The sequence below is a fragment of the Ovis canadensis genome, chromosome 7 (genome assembly GCF_042477335.2).
Source record: "Ovis canadensis isolate MfBH-ARS-UI-01 breed Bighorn chromosome 7, ARS-UI_OviCan_v2, whole genome shotgun sequence".
Taxonomy (NCBI): domain Eukaryota; kingdom Metazoa; phylum Chordata; class Mammalia; order Artiodactyla; family Bovidae; genus Ovis; species Ovis canadensis.
This window is the reverse complement of record NC_091251.1, coordinates 54501772-54526328: the sequence shown is the minus strand read 5'-3', so window position 1 is coordinate 54526328 and position 24557 is coordinate 54501772. Positions and strand designations below refer to the sequence as shown.

At 40.7% G+C, this 24557-nt stretch overlaps 1 long non-coding RNA gene across 1 annotated transcript in view; it reads left to right on the top strand.

Moving 5' to 3' along the window:
* The window catches only part of LOC138443567 (uncharacterized), a 59019-nt gene that overhangs the window by 22152 nt on the left and 12310 nt on the right, over nucleotides 1-24557 (top strand). Inside the window, exon 2 of the long non-coding RNA XR_011258203.1 lies at nucleotides 5962-6049. This is a non-coding gene — a long non-coding RNA (uncharacterized lncRNA). The remainder of the gene's footprint in view (nucleotides 1-5961; nucleotides 6050-24557) is intronic.

The following is a 24557-nucleotide window of genomic DNA, read 5'->3' as shown; positions in this document are numbered from 1 at the left end:
AAGATTTTAATTTGTTCCCAGTTCTGGAAGCTTCATCTTTGCCCTTTGTCCTCTGTTTTTATATGCCTAGTCAAGAGCTTTCCTATGTAGCGATTGTTGTCAAATGGCCTCTGGTTTTGAGAACCAGATATTCATCCTGTTTGTCAATTTAATGACCTGCTTTGGTTCATTTTGCAATTAGATATCCCTCTGTCTCATGGCCTAATTCTGTTTTCATTAATTTGCCTTTCAATGACGAACTTTGAGATTTAATTTTACCATATCTTGGCTGCATTCTATTTTAAAGTATAGGTTACCATTTTGCCCTAATTCAAACTACCAGTAACATCTGAATTTTGAGTTGCAGTTGAACATGTTAAAATACTGATTTGCTACACCAATGAAATAATTACTGCCTATGATTATACTTCTGGTAAACAGTCAGTTATAGAATCTAAATTTTAGAGAACCATCCAAGGGATTACTTTTTCCTCCAAGGGATTTTTATGCCTGACTTTTGCCACAACCCCCAGGGATCTTCCTAGTGCTCCTCATGATCAAAATAATTTAAGGTTCTATAACTGGCTCTTTTATCTATGCCACTGGGAATACTTTATCTAAATATGTACAGCTGTATCTTCAAATAATTGTAGATTAAAAATGAAACTTAAAGTAAGACCTTTAATGACTAGTCCCTTAAAAGTTGTTTTTTTGTTGTTGTTGTTGTTCCAAAAAATCAATTAAACACTTTATCTCAAGATTTTGCTGCCCATATCATCTTAAATAGGCCATGAACTGGCATTTATCCACCATCTGGGGCAATTTAGTAGTTGCTTTTTAGGTTAAAGGTGGCCTTCGGCAGGGTAAGTTAATTGTCTAACCCGCCCTGATATTGTCCCAGCTTCAGAGCAGATGGTACAGTGAGCAGAAGGTAGCTATTGGGGTCCCACCCCATGGTTTCATCTGCTTACAGGCCACAACACAACTCTCTGAAGCTTTCAGAATCAGAAACAAATGAAAACCTCTCTACTGGGGGCTCAAGAATATACTCTTCCAGCTCTGCCTCCCCAAACCAACAGAGATCTGAAATATAAACTATCTTTTTGTATAATAAAAGATAATGGAATGACTTCTACAAGTGTTGAAAGAAGTTTTCTTTGAGTTTAGGGAGAACGCCTGGGTGAGAAGTCCTCTAAAGAACAGGTGTTGCAATGTGTTTGAATAGTGGGCCATCTGCTAGGCTGTAGGAACCTGCTGGGTGTAACTGGAAGCCTGACGCATCAGGGTGTCATTGATTAATACCTCACATAAAATACATTAACACCATGCTTGTAGGGAATAGTAGCCAGTGTGGTATGAAGCTGAAATTAAAATCGAAGATCTATAACTTGTTTATTCTGCTTGGTGTGGTCTAATGTGAGATTTAAGTATATTATATTTAGGAGTATGATAAGCTTTTCATTCACTTACTTAGTAAAACTATAAAATCTGCTACTTCTTCTTTTATACCAATAAGATCCAATGGAATGAATCTTTCAAAATGTAGAATATCTTGTCTACGAAATATAATGCAGTCAGACAATATTCTACTCAAAATCACATCTCCCAAAGATCAGCTTATCTCATTAGTAAAAGATTCTTCCATCCTAATCCAGAATATTTTAAGAGTATTATTACCAGAGTTTAATATTCTTTCATGAATGTAGTATATATCTAAAGTGTATTACTTTGTCTTGACTTCCTTTGAATGACATTTCTGTTTCATAGAAGCTCTTGTTCATATTTTTGAAGGGAGTAGGTGTAGAACCATTTGCAGCCTTTATATAGCTTTTGAAGTATGTTGTGTGTTATCTGAGTGATCTGTCTGCTACTCTTACGTCTTTCAAACAGGCTGGAAAATTACTAGTAGCTCTCTCCATCTTGAAATACAGGTGACAGAAACTGAAGGAAACACCTTACAAATATCAGAGAAAATCTTATAGTTGGATTATAATTTTTCTTTCTGAAGGGAAAATACCATTTAGACATAGGAAGTAGGCTGGGAAATATAAATTGAGCTTAGGAGCAACTGGATCTTTAATACATTGACAGCTTTTGGTAATCCTCTGTGTGATTAGATAATTTCTTTGTGATAGAAGTCTTCCATGAAAATAGAGCACAGTTTTCTGTGTTTTCCATTGTCGGATCTCTCCAGTTGTCATAGGAATTACGCAGGTAACTTGTAATAATGTGCTCATAGTCCTGGACACCAGAAACATCATTGGTTATATTGCTGGTTTGTGAACATCTATTGCAAGCTCCATCTCAAAATTCAAGTCATAGTCTGGGGCTCTCCTCCCCCTAGCAAAGGGCTTGGAAACTGGGGTTAGACCCCTGGGGTTCTGGCAAACTGAGAAGAGTATTTTGTCCTTCTATTTAAATGCGTTGTGGGCTCCAATCTGATTAGTATGGGCCTCAAGACACAGTTGGGCTTCCCTCATAACTCAGTCGATGAAGAATCTGCCTGCAATGCAGGAGACCTGGGTTCAATTCCTGGGTCAGGAAGATCCCCTGGAGAAGGAAATGGCAATCCACTCCAGTATTCTTGCCTGGAAAATCCCATGGACAGAGGAGCCTGGCAGGCTACAGTCCATAGGGTCACAAGAGTTGGACACAACTTGGCAACTAAACCGCCACGATCACAAAACACAGCTGGTCTGGGCCTTCAGGGAGCAGCAGCTGAGGTGTAGAGAGAGGAGGATAAGGAGGAGGCAGGTGGCATGGGCCAAGCAGCCACCATCCATGGCAAGAGTCCATCCTGATCCCACACAGAAGTGAAGGGCAGTTCTTACAGTCAGGCCAGGTGTATAGAATGGATGTTGGCACATTAGCCACTCCTTGCATAAATTAAAGCCCAAACTCCCAAACTCAAGACCTGCTCATCTTTATAAAGTGCGACAGTCTGCCAGTGCATCAGTGGCCTTCCTCTTGCGGCATCAGCCTATGCTGACCATCAACGTTGAAGATAATTATCATTCCATAAGAAGTAAAATAACATTTTAAGGGTTTGTTAGCTACTCCTTTGTTGTGATGTGATTCTGCAGAACTTCTGGTTCACCCTGATGAAATGCAAGGATTATGAAAATTAGATAAACTAAAAATACTTCCAACAACAACAGAAAAATTAAGCTTAAGATGTTGCATGTATCTAACTAAGAACAGAAATCTGAGCTGTGTTCAAAGGAAGTATCTTTTACAAAAAGCAGGGGCAGATACAAAAATAGAAATTTTAGCCGTGGCTTAGAGCCTATTTTATATCATTTGGATTCAGAACAAATGGTACCACAATATCTATGGGTAGAAAAGATCATACCCTGCTTGAAAGGAGAATGGGAAAAAGTGATTTATGAGGTGCTTTTGAAGAAAACATGGCTTCTGAAAAACAAATGAGAGACAATCAATGAAACAGCTGAAAATGGTGACTATTAAAATTCAGGAACCAGACCAATTCAAACTGAAACATTAGTGAAAGATGAATGGGTAAGATACCTTAAAGTCCTCGATACTCATCTCAGGCTCTTTGTATTCAGATGACCATAACTAATTCTCTACCCTTTTGTTTTCCCAACATACATAAATTCCACCAATGACCTAAACTTAAAGTTATATTGTCTTTGTATGTTTTCAATAGATTTAAGAAAAACAATAAAAAAAAAATTCACTCACTCAAAGGAGGTCTCTGAGCCACCCGGAACTTTCAAGTTTGCAGACATGTAAATTGAGTCATGTGAATTGATTCAAGGACATGGTAATTTTTCTTAATCTGGAATTTGGATTCTGAGATCAAGGAGATACCATCCCTTGGCACTCAGTTCTGGGGCAGCACAGAGTTCTGTCTCTGATCTTGCATCAGCAGCTTAGCAGGAAATGCAGAGCCTATCCCTGTTTTTTGAGTAGGGCACTGGAGACACTTTTCCTGGACAGAGTGGACATGTAATCCTTCATCATCACTTCACTCATCCTCCCTTGTCTCAGCCTTCTCCTCTGCTACCACCAGCCCATATAGCCCCTGGTGTAGCATATGTTAACTTGTTTAAAAAACAGCAAAGACTCTGTGGGAGAGGGAGAGGGTGGGATGATTTGGGAGAATGGCATTGAATCATGTATAATATCATATAAGAAATGAATCACCAGTCTAGGTTTGATGCAGGGTGCAGGATGCTTGGGGCTGGTGCACTGGGATGACCCAGAGGGATGGTGTAGGGGGGGGAGGTGGGAGGGGGGTTCAGGATTGGGAACATGTGTACACCCATGGCGGATTCATGTTGATGTGTGGCAAAACCAATACAATATTGTAAAGTTAAAAAAAAAAAAAAAACAGCAAAGAATAAGAAGGAACTAGCTCCAGCAGAGAATGGAACAAAGCTGCTTTTGCCATAGGATCTGCCCCTACTTTTGAGCTGCCTTTGGCAAAGCTCCTTCTGAGGGAGACTGGCTGGATCAAGGCAGCAGGTGACTCTGGGCCTCCCAGCCTTCTGTCATGTGTGCTGGATGCGTGGAGGTTTTCATCCCAGGAGAGATGCTCATTTTTCCCTCCATGGCTTTAAGAAGTCTTCACTTTTCCATATTTCCACTGAGAGGGGACTGCTGAGGTCAAATGCCATTGAAACTAGGGAACACATACAGGTAGCTATAAGCTGACCACCCAGAGGCTTGGCATGCCCATGAAGCCAGCCTTTCTGGTTTTTTTTTTTTTTTTAAAGGAGTACTGTATGCAAAATTGTTTAGCCAAGAAAAATAAGTACTATTTCTTTCTTATTATGGAAAAAAGCACCAGACTTCAAATGTGATAAATACATGGACTTATTTTTCTTAAAGGAAATTTATCCAGATTAAACTTAGTTTTCATTGATACTTCTTTCTGTTTGGAATTTTCATAGAGAAGTGAAATTTATTTTGTATTTTATAAATTCATTTCATTAAAATTTTCAGAAGTTTCTAATACAAATGGTACCATTTTCTATAAATACAACAAATGTAATAAAATAATATCTCTATACCTAAGTATTATAAAATACCAATAGTGACAGACAGCAGTTAAATTTATCAAAAGAAATATAGATATGGTAATCATCCTTTAGTGAGATACCACTAAAGATACTGTATCTTTAGTAAAATATAATATTTATATATTGTTTTAATCCAAGTACACAGGGGACTTAAAGGTTGAATTTTCAAGAACAAAAATAGAGGTAACAAAAAAGTAATAACACAAAGATTAAATAAGATTTTACATGTCAAAATTGAGTGCAGTTATTTAGGAATTCTGGTTCCTAGGTGGCTTAGTGGTAAAGAATCCACCTGCCAATGCAGGAGTTAGGTCCATGGGTCTGGAAGATCCCCTGGAGAAGGCAGTGGCACCCCACTTCAGTACTCTTGCCTGGAAAATCCCATGGACGGAGGAGCCTGGTAGGCTGCAATTCATGGGGTCGCTAAGAGTCGGACACGACTGATCAACTTCACTTTGACTTTTCACTTTCATGCATTGGAGAAGGAAATGGCAACCCACTCCAGTATTCTTGCCTGGAGAATCCCAGAGACAGAGGAGCCTAGTGGGCTGCCATCTATGGGGTCGCACAGAGTCAGACACGACTGAAGTGACTTAGCAACAGTAGCAGCAACAAGGAGAGAAATCTCACAAAAATTGTTTTGTAGAGCCTCAAACCAACAGTTCACTGGTGACAACTATCAATAATATTGGTATAACTTAACATTCAATGTCTTTTGGGGAGAGAAGGAAAATTGTATAATAGCTTATTGTTCCATTTAATGCCACAAAATTAGAATACTTTATTAAGGCTATGTGCATAAAAGAGCTCTAACTTAGTTCACGGGAAGAAAGGAGGCTGTGTTTTATGTTCAGTGGATTGCGCTGCATGCTTTTCAAAGTTGAGCTCCATGAGTTATGATCAGTGAAAATACTATGTGCATTTGTGTTCACAGAGCCTGTGGAAGTCTATCAGCCATTTGAAATGTGGTGTTGCAAGACTTCATTAAGCTCACCTACAGTTCACCTCACCAGGAGTAATTAGTAAGTTCTGCATTCATACCCACTTGCCATTTTTGCTGGGTCTTTCTTTTAATAAATTTTGGAATTTATTTAGAGCAATGTTCCCTCTGGAAATAATATGTGATAAATAAGCAGAAGTGATTAGCTCCAGGCGAGTATGGGGATTATGCATAGGAAACCTTGGAGATGTAAAACCTTCCATGCAGACTAAGCTCCAGGAGGCACAGCCGCCTCCACCATCTTTATTTTCTTCTGTCTCTTCCCTATGGTTCTGCTTTGCTGCCATCAAGAAAGTCCTGCTTTGCCTCCTGTGTCATACAAATGGGTAAGAAAAGTCCAAATTTCAAGTTCAATCAAAAAACTATCAAATGGTTGTGAGTGTGGGTCCCACGTGCTGTCCTACAGCCGTGTTTTACCAAAGTAATTCTTGAAAGAAGCTAAAGAGGGATTTGATAATTACTGGAAAAATTCAAGCTAGACATGGAAAGAATTTCATGGAGGCAAGATTAACTATACACTGGATCTGGATGTTGAACAAGGTCATGAGATAGCTACCTAATAAAAAGATCTTTCTTAATATTACTTATTTAAAATATTGCAGTCTGCTTTATGACAGAGTAGCAATTTGACTAAGGCAGAATGTTTTATAATGGATTATCAGTTCAAAATGTTTTCTACAGTGCTTATGATTATGTAAGAAATATCTCTGATTTGTCTTTTTCAAAAAGCCAGTTAAACATGCCTGTGTTCATAAGAAACATTGTAAGCATAAAGCATTTGGACCCCACAATACCTACATTTTTTAGCCCATTGACTGCTGGAATATCCAGAAAAATAGATTTCTCAGGTGAAACAATGGATGTTTCCAAGCGTAATAAATTCAAGGAGGAGGGAAAAAAATCCCCCCTTTCCTACAGGCAAGAACATCTTGCATTCCTCAGAATTAAATATATACCAATCTACTTTCTATCCATCTAGTCCATTCATTTGCCAAAGGATTATTTCCTAATACACCATAAAGTATAAAGTGAATGGGTGAATAATAAAGATAATAATTATAACTCATGATATCTACATTTGAAATGATAAAAGTCACAGGTTTAAAATCTCCTGAGATAAATATTTTTTCTTTCTACTCAGTGTTCTAACATAGAGAAAGTTAGCATTTTGGAGTTAAGCTGCTTCTTGAATGATGACTGGTGGCATTTTTGAAAAGGAAATGCCAAACCATTTTAAGATTTCAAAAACAGAAGAATTGAGGGAGAATCAGAACCAGAACTGGGGCAGAAAGAAATCCCTGCTACTTAGAGACTGATGCTTTCATTCATCTTCTAATTCAGTCAAAAATGCATTCAATTATACACTGCCTAAGAGTTGGACTGTGAAGAAAGCTGAGCGCTGAAGAATTGATGCTTTTGAACTGTGGTGTTGGAGAAGACTCTTGAGAGTCCCTTGGACTGCAAGGAGATCCAACCAGTCCATTCTAAAGGAGATCAGTCCTGGGTGTTCTTTGGATGGAATGATGCTAAAGCTGAAACTCCAGTACTTTGGCCACCTCATGTGAAGAGTTGACTCATTGGAAAAAAGTCTGATGCTGGGAGGGACTGGGGGCAGGAGGAGAAGGGGATGACAGAGGATGAGATGGCTGGATGGCATCACTGACTCGATGGACATGAGTCTGAGTGAACTCTGGGATTTGGTGATAGACAGGGAGGCCTGGTGTGCTGCGATTCATGGGGTTGCAAAGAGTCGGACACGACTGAGCGACTGAACTGAACTGAACTGAACTGAAGTCACCCCAGTTACCACTGCTCTGGGATTGATCCCTGAGTCCCTCCTACTCTTTTCTGCACACAGCCATCCATATAGTACTAATTTTATTCCTGATAGCTTTCCAATTAATTATATTCTGTGCCATAAAAGGAATATAAGGTGAGCCCTGTTCCCAAGGGGTGATCTGGTTCTAATCTGTTACCTTCAGTTCAGTTCAGTCGTTCAGTTATGTCCGACTCTTTGTGACCCCATGAATCGCAGCACGCCAGGCCTCTCTGTCCATCACCAACTCCCGGAGTCCACCCAAACACATGTTCATTGAGTCGGTGATGATGCCATCCAACCATCTCATCCTCTGTCATCCCCTTCTCCTCCTGCCCTCAATCTTTCCCAGCATCAGCGTCTTTACCAATGAGTCAGCTCTTAGCATGAGGTGGCCAAAGTACTGGAGTTTCAGCTTCAACATCAGTCCGTCCAATGAGAACCCAGGATTGGTCTCCTTTAGGATGGACTGGTTGGATCTCCTTGCAGTCCAAGGGACTCTCAAGAGTCTTCTCCAACACCACAGTTCAAAAGTATCAATTCTTTGGCATTCAGCTTTCTTTATAGTCCAACTCTCACATCCATACATGACCACTGGAAAAACCATAGCTTTGACTAGACAGACCTTTGTTGACAAAGTAAAGTCTCCGCTTTTGAATATGCTATCTAGGTTGGTCATAACTTTTCTTCCAAGGAGTAAGCGTCTTAAGTTGCTATAAAAAAAAAAATCTAAGGCTTGGCTCAATTTCTGTACTTGTCACAAATCAGTCCCAGTACATAGCCCATGCCTACCTTGCACAGCACTGTTCTCAAATATTCTTGTTACCGTACCTGAAAGTTTTGCCCTGTGTGTGCATCACTGACCTTCTAAGAAGAGAGAGATGGGAACATACCACCTGGGCGCACGCAATAGAAAGTTATGCTTTCTGTAGACATTTTCTAAACAATCATAAAACTGAATAAAAATCTGTCTACTTTTTCTAAATAGTAAAATCTGTCTACAATTCTAAACAATGTCAAAGAATCTCCTCCCTGAAAAAAATACTCCTTTCCCCTCAAGAAATCTTTCCCCCACACACAGATCCTCCTGTTTGCACTACAGTCAATTTTGTTGCTGTGCCCTACATGGTTTCTAGATTCTCCACACTCTGTGTGATCAAATGGGACACACTATTAAGAGTCTGACCAATTCAGAAAATAATCATGATGAGAGGCGTATCAGATAGAGAAGCTAGTCAGTTTAACGTCCCAGAGGTTGACAGTGGGGACATTGGCTCAGGGAGTGAGATAGTATTGCCTTGCTGTTTGTTCATTGTTTTTTCTCTTTGTGTAAGTCCCTGTCTAGAATCACCCATGAGAGGGACAAGGCCAGAGGACAGGATGGTTAGCAGGGGAGCACTGGAGAATTCCAGCACCCTCAACTATTAAGTTTCTAAATTAGGCCCCCAAAGTGATAAAGATATCAAGATAAAAATGGAAAAATATAGATGTATCGTTGTTGTATGCCAGTGTATGAGACATATCAATTCTCTTTATTGCAACAGACACTGTACAGAACTCCCTGAATGCATGTCAAAATATTCACATTAACAAATTACCAGGTAATCACGAAGGCCATATGCAGTAGATGAGAATTGCCTTGAGTAACAGCTTTTTAATTTCTGTCTACCACTTAACAACTTAATAATTGTACTCTTAATTTTATTATTCCATGTAATCCTGGAAATGCTTCAGTTTCAAAAGACAAAGACAGAGGGAAACTTTCTCAAATGAAGTACTTCTTGTAATAATTGTGTTGTCACCATAAATGATGAAATCACACCTGTATCTCCTTGGCCTTCAAAGCTGGAAATGAACATTGAACTGCAATTATCGCTGCTAGGTCAGTCATGGAATAAAAGCAAGAGCAAATTTTGACGTGAGTTAAGACTAGGTCACCAAATAAAATACAGGCTGTCCAGTTACATTTGCATTTCAGATAAGCAGTGGATACTTTCAGCACAAGTATGTCCCAGATATTAAATGGGATATATATTTATACTAAAATCGTATTTGCTGTTTATCTGATATTTAAATTTAACAAAAACCAATACAGTATTGTAAATTAAAATAAAGTAAAAAATAAAATAAAATACATTAAAGTTAAAAAAAAAAGAAAAGAATATGAGTTGTTCAGTTGTTGGGAAAACAGAGATATATGAATGTTCCTTAGATAAAGCTTGTTTATTGTATTAAAAAAATAAATAAATAAATTTAACAGCATGTTCTGTATGTTTGTCTGCTATATCTAGCAACCCAAGATGAGAAGAGAAGCCCCCAAATTTGAATCTATTTGTTTTTCTAAAGCCATGGAACAATCTCAACAGCTTTACTCAATAAAGAGAATATAACCCAGATAAAACAACTGGCACTAAGCTGGGAGTTCTCCCAGGTGTTTACCAGGATTGAAATTAACTGGAAAAAATTAAACAGATTAGAGAACTATCCCAACCATCAAAGAGATAGAATGATTGAAACTAAGGCAGAGGGAAATATAAGAAAGAGAAAAGGGAGTAAGAAAGGACGGAAACAGAAGAGGAGGGAAAGAAACTACTAGGAGAAGGAAGATGGAGCCACAGAGGAGGGGGCACCATTTACATGAGAGCTGGCCGGATAGCACCTTTTATTGGCTACTTTTCCTTCTTTGTTGCATTTCTTTACTCTTTTATCAGTGCCTGTCTTTTCACCTCCCAAATCAACTATCTTCATTTGATTCATCATTTGCTATGCAGTTCAGTTCAGTTCAGTTGCTCAGTTGTGTCCGACTCTTTGCGACCCCATGAATCGCAGCACACCAGGCCTCCCTGTCCATCACCAACTCCCAGAGTTCACTCAAACTCACGTCCACCAAGTCGGTGATGCCATCCAGCCATCTCATCCTCTGTCATCCCCTTTTCCTCCTGCCCTCAGTCCCTCCCAGCATCAGAGTCTTTTCCAGTGAGTCAACTCTTCGCATGAGGTGGCCAAAGTACTGGAGTTTCAGCTTCAGCATCATTCCTTCCAAAGAAATCCCAGGGCTATCTCCTTCAGAATGGACTGGTTGATCTCCTTGCAGTCCAAGGGACTCTCAAGAGTCTTCTCCAACACCACAGTTCAAAAGCTTCAATTCTTTGGCACTCAGCCTCCTTCACAGTCCAACTCTCACATCCATACATGACCACTGGGAAAACCATAGCCTTGACTAGACGGACCTTAGTCGGCAAAGTAATGTCTCTGCTTTTGAATATGCTATCTAGGTTGGTCATAACTTTCCTTCCAAGGAGTAAGCATCTTTTAATTTCATGGCTGCAGTCACCATCTGCAGTGATTTTGGAGCCCAAAAAAATAAAGTCTGACACTGTTTCTACTGTTTCCCCATCTATTTCCTGTGAAGTGATGGGACCAGATGCCATGATCTTTGCTATTAGGGAACTCAAACTAAGGCAGTCAGATTTCTAGAAGTCTGTTGTATCTCCAAATTTCTGATCAATGTGATAGACTATTAGAGTACATTTGGTTAATAAATAGCATTTTATTATACTTTGATTATATACTACTGTATATAGTAACAGTAATTGCTATTTGCATCACAGTGTTTTCAAATAATGTATATATTAGCATATGTATGTATTGCCAATTCAATATTCTTTCATTCATTCATATTTTCTCTTTTAGATGAATTTGTGAATTAGTAAAATAATCTAGAAAAATGGTACAGATGAACCTATCTCCAGGGCAGAAATAAAGACACAAATGTAGAGAACAGACTGTGGACACAGTGGGAGAAGGGGAGGGTGGGACAAATGGTGAGATTAGGATTGACATATATACACTTGGAGAATCCTATGGACAGAGGAGCCTGGCGGGCTATAGTTCATAGGGTTGCAAAGAGGCAGACACAACTGAAGTGACTTAGTATGCATGCACATATACACTGCTGCTGCTGCTGCTGCTGCTAAGTCGCTTCAGTCGTGTCCGACTTTGTGCGACCCCAGAGACGGCAGCCCACCAGGCTCCCCCGTCCCTGGGATTCTCTAGGCAAGAACACTGGAGTGGGTTGCCATTTCCTTCTCCAATGCATGAAAGTGAAAAGTGAAAGTGAATTCGCTCAGTCGTGTCCGCCTCTTCACGACCCCATGGACTGCAGCCTACCAGGCTCCTCCGTCTGTGGGATTTTCCAGGCAAGAGTACTGGAGTGGGGTGCCATCGCCTTCTCTGCACATATACACTACCATGTGTAAAATAGATAGCTGGTGGGAAACATGGGAAGTTCAGCTTGATGCTCTCTGATGACCTAAACAGGTGGGATTGGAGGGTGAAAGGGAGGAGAGAGGGGATATATGTATACATATAGCTGATTCCTTCATTGTATGGCAGACAAACACACAGCATTGTAAAGTGATTATCTTCCAATTTTTTTTAAAAAAAGTGAAACTTTACTATCAGTAGATAGTGATCACTAGGACTTTAAAATGAAACAAGAAGAAAAACATAAGTGCTTAAAAAAATGGTGAGATGAGGCAGACATAGAAGAGAATGAAGTCCATTTAAACACACTGGTATCATTTAAGTTGCTCATTACTTCCTATAGCAGCTAAATGGACTACGAGACCTACTAAATCAATGTCTGGAAACTAGATTTAAAAAGTTCAGAGGTTTCTTTGAACTCTAAACATTTCTTCTTAAGAAGCCTCAGGAAAGCCATCTCAGTGTTTCAGGCACTCTACTTCTCAGGCAAGAAAGGATTTAAGAAACTTAGAAGGAAAGAGACACTTTATTCAAGCCTCCATGGCGTAGACAGTTGATATATTTTGGGATACCTATTTCTGGATCACCCTTCCTATGTTGGGAAATTCTTCATCTTTTGAGTCCTGTCCTTTTCATGACAGAAGCCAGAAACTCTTTCCCACCTCCCATGTACCTAGGCACCAGCATGTGATAGAGGCCACCCCAACCAGACACATTCATGCAACACCTCAGTTCAGAAACTGGTGACCACCTGAGCTAGTGCTACACAGATTCATTCCAAGGAAAGTAAATTACACTGGATGGACTTCCAGTGGGAGCCAGAACTGAGGATCAGCTGCAAGCTACAGCTTGTTTTCCAGGGTCTGTGGTCTTGCCTCCACCTGGTGACTCCACAGGACCATCCTGTGTTAGGATTACATGTTGCTCCTGAGACCACAACTTGGTCACCTGATGCCAAGGTGGCAATACTTTGGTCACCTAATGCAAAGAGCTGACTTACTGGAAAAGACCCCAATGCTAGGAAAGATTGAGGGCAAGAGGAAAAGGGGCCAACAGAGGATGAGATGGTTGGATGGCATCACTGACTCAATGGACATGAGTTTGAACAAACTCAGGGAGATAGTGAAGGACAGGGAAGCCTGGTGTGCTGCAGTCCATGGGGTTGCAAAGTTAGACATGACTGAATGACTGAACAACAACAACCGGAGACCACAGGGGCTTTCCAGGTGGCACAGTGGTAAAAACTTGCCTGCCAGTGCAGGAGATGGGGAGACACAGGTGCAGTTCCTGGGTTGGGAAGAACCATGGAGTAGGGAATGGTAACCCGCTCCAGTATTCTTGCCTAGGAAATCCCATGGAGAGAGGAGCCTGGTTGGCTACAGTCCATGGGTCACAAAGAGTAGGACACAACCGGCAACTGAGCACACACACACACACCTGAGACTGCACACCTCAGATGGGTCTTGAACCCAGCCAAAACTCGGTTTGGAACTTGAACCACGGGCTGAAACTCATTGCCTTTTAATTGAGATCACACATCTGGTCTTAGGACTTAAAGAAGATCAGGTTTTTTATGTCTCAGCATAGAAGGAATTCAGTTCAGTTCAGTTCGGTCTCTCAGTCGTGTCCGACTCTGCGACCCCATGAATCGCAGCACACCAGGCCTCCCTGTCACCAACTCCCGGAGTTCACTCAGACTCATGTCCATCGAGTCAGTGATGCCATCCAGCCATCTCATCCTCTGTCGTCCCCTTCTCCTCCTGCCCCCAATCCCTCCCAGCATCAGAGTCTTTTCCAATGAGTCAACTCTTCGCATGAGGTGGCCAAAGTACTGGAGTTTCAGCTTCAGCATCATTCTATCCATAGAAGTTCCAGGGCTGGTCTCCTTCAGAATGGACTGGTTGGATCTCCTTGCAGTCCAAGGGACTCTCAAGAGTCTTCTCCAACACTACACTTCAAAAGCATCAATTCTTCGGCACTCAGCTTTCTTAACAGTCCAACTCTCACATCCATACATGACCACTGGGAAAACCATAGCCTTGACTAGACGGACCTTTGTTGGCAAAGCAATGTCTCTGCTTTTCAATATGCTGTCTATGTTGGTCATAACTTTTCTTCCAAGGAGTGAGCATCTTTTAATTTCATGGCTGCAATCACCATCTGCAGTGATTTTGGAGCCCCAAAAAATAAAGTCTGGCACTGTTTCCACTGTTTTCCCATCTATTTCCCATGAAGTGATGGGACCAGATGCCATGATCTTCGTCTTCTGAATGTTGAGCTTTAAGCCAACTTTTTCACTCTCCTCTTTCACTTTCATCAAGAGGCTTTTTAGTTCCTCTGCCATAAGGGTGGTATCATCTGCATATCTGAGGTTATTGATATTTCTCCCGGCAATCTTGATTCCAGCTTGTGTTTCTTCCAGCCCAGCGTTTCTCATGATGTACTCTGCATATAAGTTAAATAAGCAGGGTGACAATATACAGCCTTGACATACTCCTTTTCCTATTTGGAACCAGTCTGTTGTTCCATGTCCAGTTCTAACTGTTGCTTCCTGACCTGCATATAGGTTTCTCAAGAGGCAGGTCAGGTGGTCTGATATTCCCATCTCTTTCAGAATTTTCTACAGTTTATTGTGATCCACACAGTCAAAGGCTTTGGCATAGTCAATAAAGCAGAAATAGATGTTTTTCTGGAACTCTCTTACTTTTTCCCTTCAGTGAGAGGCAAAGTGATAGGTTAGAAGTAGATTTATTGAGAGAGATACAAATATAGACCATGCGGTCCATATCGGAAAGCAAGAGTGGCCCTGAAATAAGGGGTGGTTAGTTTTTATGGGCTGGGTAATTTCATAGGCTATGGAGTGGGAGGATTATTCCATCTATTTCAGGGAAAGGGGAAGAGATTTCCAGGAATCTGAGGGAAATGTCCACTTTTTAGCCTTTTATGGTCAGCCTCAGAACTGTCGTGGTGCCTGTGAATATGTCATTTAGCATATGCTAATATATCACAGTGAGCATATAATGAGGCTCAAGGTCTACAGGAAGTTTATGTGGTATCTTCAACAGCTTTGTCATTCTTTTAAAGGTTGTAACCTGCCCGCTTCCCTCCTGTTTCATTCTTAGCTATGTAACTCAAAGCTGATTATCTGATCCTTTGGAAGGGACTGTGTGCTACCAAAATCACTTGCTACATTTCTTTTCTGCTTAAACAAGCTAGAGTTTGCAACTGTGGCTTGCAACTAAAAACTAGCTGACATACCCTTTAAAATATGCAAAGCTACAGTGTAGGAAATTTAAAGATGAATGGAATCTTTTCCTCAAAGAGTTTATGCAGTACAGTGGAAAGAAAAAAAAAAAAGTAAATGACCACAATGTACAGCAGACTCTGAAAAGGCAGACGAGTATTTTAGGTACAAGCATACCCTTTGGAGCCATACTGCCTGGGGTTCAAATCAGGGCCCCACCATTGTTAACTTTGTTTCATTGAACAAATTACTTAACTTCTCTGTGCCTCAGATTTTTTATCTGTCAAATGGAGATAATAATATGACTATCATATAGGGTTTTATTGTGGAGAGTCCTGATTATTTTCCTACATACATTCTCTCCTTTTTGGGCACATGGTCAATCAACTAAAGATTATATTTTCAACCTCCCTTAGAAATAACTCAGTGCAGTTATGTCACTAAGTGTTAACCATTAGAATGAGAGCAGAAACCAGGTGCACTACCCTGGCTTTGCTGGGTTAAAAAGAAATTTCTTATTCTGGACTTAGACTCTTTATTCCCTTTTCTCTTGTTTGAAAATGGTGGTTATAGGTAATGAAAGGTGATGGTGAAATTTAAGGTTGAGGATGGGCCATCCTGCTCACCTGGGTTCATGGGTGACTGCAGAGCAGAACAACCGTTCTACTATCATTGCAGTGTTGTAAGAGAAATCAGTGTCTGTATTAGTCAAGGTTCTCTAGAGAAACAGAGCCAGTAGGAGATATAGATGGACAGACCAACAGAAAGATACATACATACATACATAGAGATAGAGATATGTCAAAGGAAATTTCCTGTGGGGATTGGCTCATGCAATTATGGAGACTGACAAGTGCTGTTGTTACTGAACCAAGCTTGGGTCCACTTACCTGCCACACAGCAAAGCCAGTCTACTGACACCAGGATGTGGTGAAGGAAAGGCAGCATTTATTACAGGTGCCAAGAAAGGAGAATGGGAAGCTTATGCTCAGAAGATGCATAATCCCCAGCTACTTTCAGGGCAAGACTTTGAAAGGCAACATTAAGAGTAAGGGTTGCCGCATGCATGATAAACTTGTAGACTTTCTCCTGGTTGGTTGGTGGTGAGGTAACTGGTGTATGTTTTAGGAATCTTATTCATCATCCTTATGGTCCCAAGCAGTCTGAAGTCTACGTGCTCGTGGTCAGTATGTACTCACTATCATCCACCTGGATAGAGGTCTTAATTTCTATAGAATAATTCAAAGATATGTTTCAGGTTGTTATAGATATCCCTTGAGGAGAAACTAGGGGTCCTGTGATTCTGCTTTATTGCTGAAATTGTTTAAACTCTCATTGCTTTTCTTGGTTGATTGTTCTTATTTTTGCTTGCATTCCCTCACTTCCCTAATTAGTAAGTAGTTATGTCTGTTCTTTGGAACTCAGGGAAGACCTGGGAGATTAAAACCTTTTTATCTTTCTTTTTTTTCCTTATTGCCTTTTTAACAATTTGTTGCCTGTTAGATATTAGCAAGACTCTGAGGAGGAAGCCTGTAGTATCATGTGAATGGCTTTCAGACTTTTCTCCATAAATATGAATAATTCAAGATGATTCTACATGACAATGATGCCCCAAAGAATTAAGACTGTAGATATGCATAGTATAAAAGACTTGGCACTGAAGGGCCAGAGAAGGCATACAGGAAATGCACTAGCGTGTAATAGTTTTCTGTGCTAATATCATTATTTATAGGTGAATTAGCTTTTCATTTCTTTACAAAATTCCATCATTAATTATCAGTAAGTTCCAAAAGTAAAGCCTTTTTCTATTAGCAAGAAATGGGGGACATATCAGGGCTTTTGTACCCAAGAAAGGTTCTGCAGAATGCTCGGTTTCACTGTTTGCAAAGCAGATAACCAGTTTGCAGTAATTCTGTCCAAATCTGAAGGCCTTAGAATAGGGGCTGGGAGACAAGAGATGATGAGGGGTATAAGTACAGGAGCTGAGAATTACGGGCTGCTGTGTGGGAGGGCAGAAGACAAACATTCCAGCTCAAGAAGGGAGGGAGAGAATTTGCCCTCGACAGAATTTGCCCTCAAAAGATTAGATGATGCCCACCCATACTGGGGAGGGCAGATTTTCTTTATTCAGTCTATTGATTCAAATGTTAATCTCTTCTAGAAACACTCTCATAGACACACCTAGAAATAATGTTTCTGAGCATCCTTTAGCCCAATCAACACATAAAATTAACCATCATAGTGTCTTTATTTTTAAAGCTTCTGCATCACTGGGGCTCTTTATCATAGCAACTCTGGCTTTTACTCTAAATACTATAGTAATCACAAGGATTAGATATACATGTTTTTAACCTGAGCTTAGAACAGTTCCTGGCTTAAAGATACTATTTAAGCACTGTATACATTTTGCTAGTATTAGACTCATTATTTTTTTATGTGAAGACATTGAAGCCTAGATAGATGAAGCAGTTGACCCAAGGCTACACTTAAGGTGTTAGAATTAGCATTTAACCCAATCTGTCTACAATAGAATGATGTGTAAATTTCAAATTTTAAATGTCTTTTTATTTAGACAAGTTTCACACTTACATAAAAATAACAAGGTCCTAACTCATATTGTCATCCCTGAGATGACAGGGATTTATTAGGTTCCCTTGAAGGTTAGGAGGGGGCCTTTCTGTCCCAGGCGTCCCTTATCCTCTTATTAACAGGGAAATGAGTCCATCAGGGGAGTAGGAGGTTTATGACCTGTCTCTAGAGTTGGGGTCCAGGGACGTGATCATGAGAGAAGGAGTCTAAGTCTCACTGAACAGGCTTTCCATGGGGTCCAGCCAGGAAGGAAGAAAGTGAGGACAGAAGGACCCAGGAGCTTTGAGCCCAGGTACCAGCTCTCTGTCCCCCTAGGTATATAAATAACAGACATGGCACAGGGAAGACTGAGAAGGACAGAAGGATGAGAAATAGCAGTCACAACAGGGTATATTGGACCAAGCATAAAGACCATTTAAGCCTTTGCCTTGGTAGTATGATTTCTTTGGAAGGAATGATGCTAAAGCTGAAACTCCAGTACTTTGGCCACCTCATGCGAAGAGTTGACTCATTGGAAAAGACTCTGATGCTGGGAGGGATTGGGGGCAGGAGGAGAATGAGACGACAGAGGATGAGATGGCTGGATGGCATCACGGACTCGATGGACGTGAATCTGAGTGAACTCCGTGAGTTGGTGATGGACAGGGAGGCCTGGCGTGCTGCGATTTATGGGGTCGCAAAGAGTCGGACACGACTGAGCGACTGAACTGAACTGATAGTATGTACATATTTATTTTTCCCTCCATTTTAATAGTCAATGAGATCTCTCTATCATCTATTTGAGGGAGGTAGTTCCTATATGTTAACAGCTCGTATCATTTCACAATGTTCTGCTTGCAAAGGATTTAGTCATTTAATGGTTCATTTGCTCAGTCTGACAATTGAATACCTATACAGGTTGCTTCTCCAGGCTTGATTGCATATGGTGATTTTGATTGACAGCCCTTCTGTACCACAGTAGTAGAGACCTCCAGGATTGCAGGAGAAAGAAGGGAAAGCTAGGGTTTATTGAGCCCCCACTGTGTGCTTGACATTTTAAGCATATAATTTTCTTTCCATTTACTAACTCATGACATTTTATTATCCTAGTTTTCAGAGATGAGCAACCCAGTTTAAAGAGGTTACATAACTTCTCCAGGATATCACAAATATAGCAAGTGGAGAAACTGCATTTAAGCTCAACCCCCTCTGACTCTGAAGTCTGTGCCCTCCACTCTACTCTGCACACACCCATGAGGCTGCTGCCATTCAGACTAAACTGGATTTTCTTTATGAAGCGGGGATGATAAAGCTACTTACCTCATATAACTGGATGAAATGAGATGAATATGCACTTAGCCTGGTGCCTGGCCCATCGTAGCTGTTGAATGTGCCTAGAAACACATACACATTTTCTGTATGTGACCATGAGTTGCTCGTTTTAATGACATTTCATTTTGCACCAAGATCTATGAAGTGGACTGATTGTCAGCTTAGTCAGCCTACCTAAGCTGTGAGTGGACCAGTGGCTGATTGCTCCATTTAGTAGTAAATGAAGAATTATCATATGAAGACCAAAAAAAAAAAAAGGTGGCAGCTGACTTTTCTTGGTTGCTGCAGAAGGTAAACAAAAGCAAACGGGTGGAAGTTACAGAAAGGCAGAGTGCAACAACATTTAGAGAGAGAAGTCCAGTTGTCAGATGTCTCCAAAGGAAGTAAAGATCACTGAACATGTCCAAGCTGACTGGGGGACCACCTGACGAAGGTCGCATATGACAGCATCTTCTTCTGGGCAAGACACCAGACTACAGTGTCTCACCCTGTCTCTAGGGCTTTATGTGCAGCTCTATAGCTTTTATGTAGGTTACAGAGAACAGATCTGTTTCTTTCCTGGGTAATCTCAGGACATCTCAACCTTGAAATTTATATGAATTATGCCTGATTGAAGACTGTTTTCTTCTTCAAAAGCCAGTTTTCCCATTTGTCTTTCCCTGCACCTTTTGAGGGAAGAACCATGTTGGGCATCTGTTCCCAGTTTTCTGTCCTGGCCTCCAGCTATGAAGAACACCCCCGTTCCCGTGGGGGCGGGAGGTTTGGCTCTCCTTTTAGAAATTCCCTTCTGTGCTGCGCTAATCACACCCTGGGTACATTTTACATCTTATTTTTAGGAGCAAAGTATAAAGAATCCTAGCACCAACAGCAGTTTCTGTGGCAACCTGCATCACCCCCCACCCCTTGCTTGTCCAGCTGTGCAAGAATTAAATCCTAAAAGAGGCCATTTTACATCACGTAAAGGAGATCCAAAGTGAAGGTGCTTTTTAAATGCAGGTTTTCTTCTAAGTTAAGTGGGAATCAGCCAGGAATTATGTTGGGAGGTGGGTGGGTGAATAAAAGAAACAGAACCTTTAGTTAGACCTGGAACGCTTATAAAGTCCCAGGTGTTCACAGGCATGCCCTAGTTGCCCTGATTTTTTTCCCTCAGGGCATGATTTTAGATACAGAAATAGCATTTAGACCAATGAAAACTAGGTTTGAATATTTATATCCAGGTTATTTGTTGATAAGTCCTCCTCCCCCCTCCTCTTCCCCTTATGGGGTCAAGCCTGCATAACCTTCCAGGCTAGACAGGATTATAATATGACATACTTTTCATGTTTATCTTGAATAACTATCCAAGCTTCTAGGAGATTTTCACCAAACTCTGTCTTCCTGACACAGTCAAAACAGATAGAGACCCCTGGCCAGGCCAGTGGGTAGGCCTGTAAAAGCTGTGCCCTGAGAATGATCTTCGGTGGACTCCAAAAGACCACCCAACCAAAATAATCTACTCCAAGGCTATTTTCTGTTCCAGATTATCATAATAACCCCTGCTTTGTGTTGTCATTTGCTTCCATCTGATTCTAGGGAATTACTTATACTTCCGGGAGGAATAAGATGTTCTGATCAAAGTTATATTTTATATTCTGTTTGCTTCTAGGAAAACATTATGTGGTCCATAATTTTTAAAAAGACATTTATCCTAAGACCATTAATATAGAGCCACAGAAATGAAAAAATAAACATGCCCCAAACATAGACTATGCTTAAACATTGATTGAATTACAAGTTTCTCAGAGTCAAATGAGTTTTTAAATTATGATTCATTATATAGTTATCACCTGTTAAAAGATACCAGTTTGTCAGAAAACATTTTTCTGATACTAAATTCTTAAAAGAGATACTTCTATGTAAGAAACAGAGGAATGAAGTTTTTTCAACAGTAATTTATGAAAAGATACCAAATCATTCGCCCCAGAACCATTTTATAATATTGACCTTTGATAAAATGTAAGGTTATAACCTCGAACTAAGACTCAGTGAAGCTACCAAGGTAGTCAATAAAACATATTACAGTCAAAATACATTTTACTCTTGAAGTTTTTTTTTCTCTCCGTTAGATGTAGATTCATCAAAGACAGGGGACACTTTTTATGCATGTTTCCATCCCCAGTCCCAAACACAATAGCTTACATACAGGTGACACTTAGGACATATTGAATGAACTGATAATAAGACCATTTCCTCAAAGTATAACCTCTAACATCCCATAAAAAATTTCACCCTGGCACTGGATTTGAAGAGCTTTGCTCTGTCTAACAAGGACACAAGAGAGGAGGTGAAGTCTCATCTCTGCATCCCCATCCCCCTCACTATGCCTTCCTCAGCAGCTGCTCAGCTCATGTCAGCATCCTCTTATTTAGTTCTGTGGATAATTGGGGAGTTTGTGTAATCTTTTCTGGTAGAAGTGGTTGAGGCTGGGGAGATGACATCATAACAGGTGCTGGCATTAGAAGGAAGTCCGGCCAAGCGGCCCCAGAAAGAAGGCATGGCAGACAGGAGTGAGTGACAAGAATGCTGGCATGTTCCTTCCGGCAGCACAAAAATGGAACAAGCTCAGAGAAGCTCAAAGACTGAAGGCTTCCTCACAGAATCAGAGAATGGAAGTTTCTCCTTTACTCATCATTGGAATCATGGGTCCTTCTCTATAATTCTCTGATATCCTTCTCAGTGTCCATAAGATACCGAAGCATACAGTTTTGTATTAAATGCAAGGGAATGGTAGAGTCTACAGTATATATTAATCAGACGACTTACAAGCACTTGGACCCATGCAATTGAATTTGGCCTGTGTGCTTTGGTGGACTTGACCTTTAGGTCACCTGTGTTTGCTAAGTCGCTATAGTCATGTCCTACTCTTTGTGGCCCCATGGACTTGTATAGCCTGCCAGGGTCCTCTGTCCATTGGATTCCCAATGTCCAGGGGAGTGGCTTGCCGTTCCTTTCTCCAGGGGATCTTCGGACCCAGGGATCAAACCCAGGTCTCTTATGTCTCCTGCATTGGCAGTCAGGTTCTTGACCACTAGCGCCGCCTGGGAAGCCTGTAGGTCACCCCTACCTCTCCTACAAGCACATGGCTCTGAGGATGTTTCATCATGTGCTGTTTGGCCCAAGGCTGCTTCCTCTTGGTCTCTTCCTTCTTAGCTGAATTGATTTCTGATTCTCATAGTCAGATTCCTAACAGCTACCTGGAATTTTGTACAATTTCTTGAAAGTCAAGTCCTCCCTTTCTGGGGAAAATTTAATCCACAACAGATCTCTTCTGTTGTTGCTCCTCTGATATTCTCCCACTTTTTATTTAAATGCCCCAAATCCCCTAACAGTTCTAGGCTTGACTCATTGTCTTACCTGACAAATGTTAACATATTTAGTGGAGCCCACTCACATTTATTTTAACCACCAGTATATTTAGTCATATTTTTGACTTTATATTTTAAATTCTCTTTTTCATGTTTTTCTATTTGATTTGTTTGTCCCTCTCTCTTGACTTATTCTGAATGAAGTCTTCTTTTTCTTTCCCTCTATAGCAAGGATAATTTTTCTGTTATGGACCAGATAATAGATATTTTAGTCCCTGTCGGCCATATGGTCTCTGTCACAGCTCCTCAATTCTGATGTTAGAGTGTGAGGCAGCCAGAGACAATACCCAAATGAATAAGCATGGCTGTGTTTCAATAAAACTTTGTTTACTAAACAAGCAGCAGGCCAGATTTGGCCTGTGCCCAACATTTACTAACCCAGTTTGTAGAGGATTGGAAGTTCTATATTCTTCATTATTAACAAATATACTTTGCATTTATTAGAATATGCATTTAACTTCTGTGAAAGATCATATAAATGTGTTGTGTTGTGTGTTAGTCACTCAGTCAGAGTTGTCTGACTCTTTGTGACCCCATGGATTGCAGCCCACCAGGCTCCTCTGTCCATGGGATTTTTCCAGGCAAGGCTATTGGAATGAGTGCCATTCCCTTCTCCACGGGATCTTCCTGACCCAGGGATCAAACTCCGGTCTCCACGCTAGAGGAAGATTCTTTACCATCTGAGCCACCAGGGAAGTCCAAAACAAGATAGTTTTATTTCTCTAATTGTATGTGAGCAGTCAGGGGCTGCTTGGGCAACACCACAGTTCGAGGACCCAGGATTCTGTCTTATTAGTCCTGGTCACTAAGGTGTTGCCCTCACCTGAACCTATGTCCTCATCCACATTTTAGCCAGTGGAGAGGGGGCACAGGAAGTGGAGAGCATGTCCCTTTTCTTTAAGGGCACAGCTCTGAAGATGCACAAATCACTTCTCCCTGCTTTTTGATTAGAAATTTGCCATAGGTCACACCTGGCTTATAAGGGAGGCTGGGATATGTAGACAAACTGGGAGACCATGTGAAAGTGAAAGTCGCTCAGTTGTGTCTGTCTCTGCGACCCCGAGGACTGTACAGTCCGTGGAATTCTCCAGGCCAGAATACTGGAGTGGGTAGCCTTTCCCTTCTCCAGGGGATCTTCCCAACCCAGAGATCAAACCCAGGTCTCTCGCTTTGCAGGAGGATTCTTTATGACCTGAGCCACAAGGGGAGACCATGTACCCAGCTTCAAATTCTATGACTGTAGAAAATGGGGAGGGTAGATAATGGGAGGCAATTAGAAGTCTCTTCAGCAACTAAAATTTTATTTCCTGACTTGCTTCAAAGGTTAATTAGAATCTATAACCCCTCATCCAATGAAAACACAGCCGTTAGCATATATTTATTTAGCACAAAGTCTAGTTATGTTTTTACTGCCGTCATTCTTGCTAGTTCTTCAGACTCCCGTGGGAGTTTTTGTTGCTCCATGTGGAATAGATGTGATTGGTTTATCAGTGATCATTTTCTAAGATCTAACCTCCAAACTTTCAGAACAATTATTCCACACATCTTTCTCTCTTTTTTTTTCTCTCATGGAGAAAGAAGAATCAGTACTTGGGAAAGTCTTTATATTTTTACTTAGAAAGACCTGAATTTTAATAAATGTAATTTACACATGAGTTTTGTGTTTAATGGTGGACAATGTGAAGTGAAATATCTGCTCATGCGATATGACACTAAGTGAAGGAACAGCCCTCCACAGACAACATGTCAGTGCGTTAGTTCCCTGTCGTGTCTCTTCTGAGAACTTCAGTCGACATCCCCTTTCATGAATAATTTTCCATTCATATGTATGGGTGTTTGACAGTTTGTTTACATGAACATTGGGAAGAAAAGCCAAAATTATTTGGCTTGGCGTCAAAAA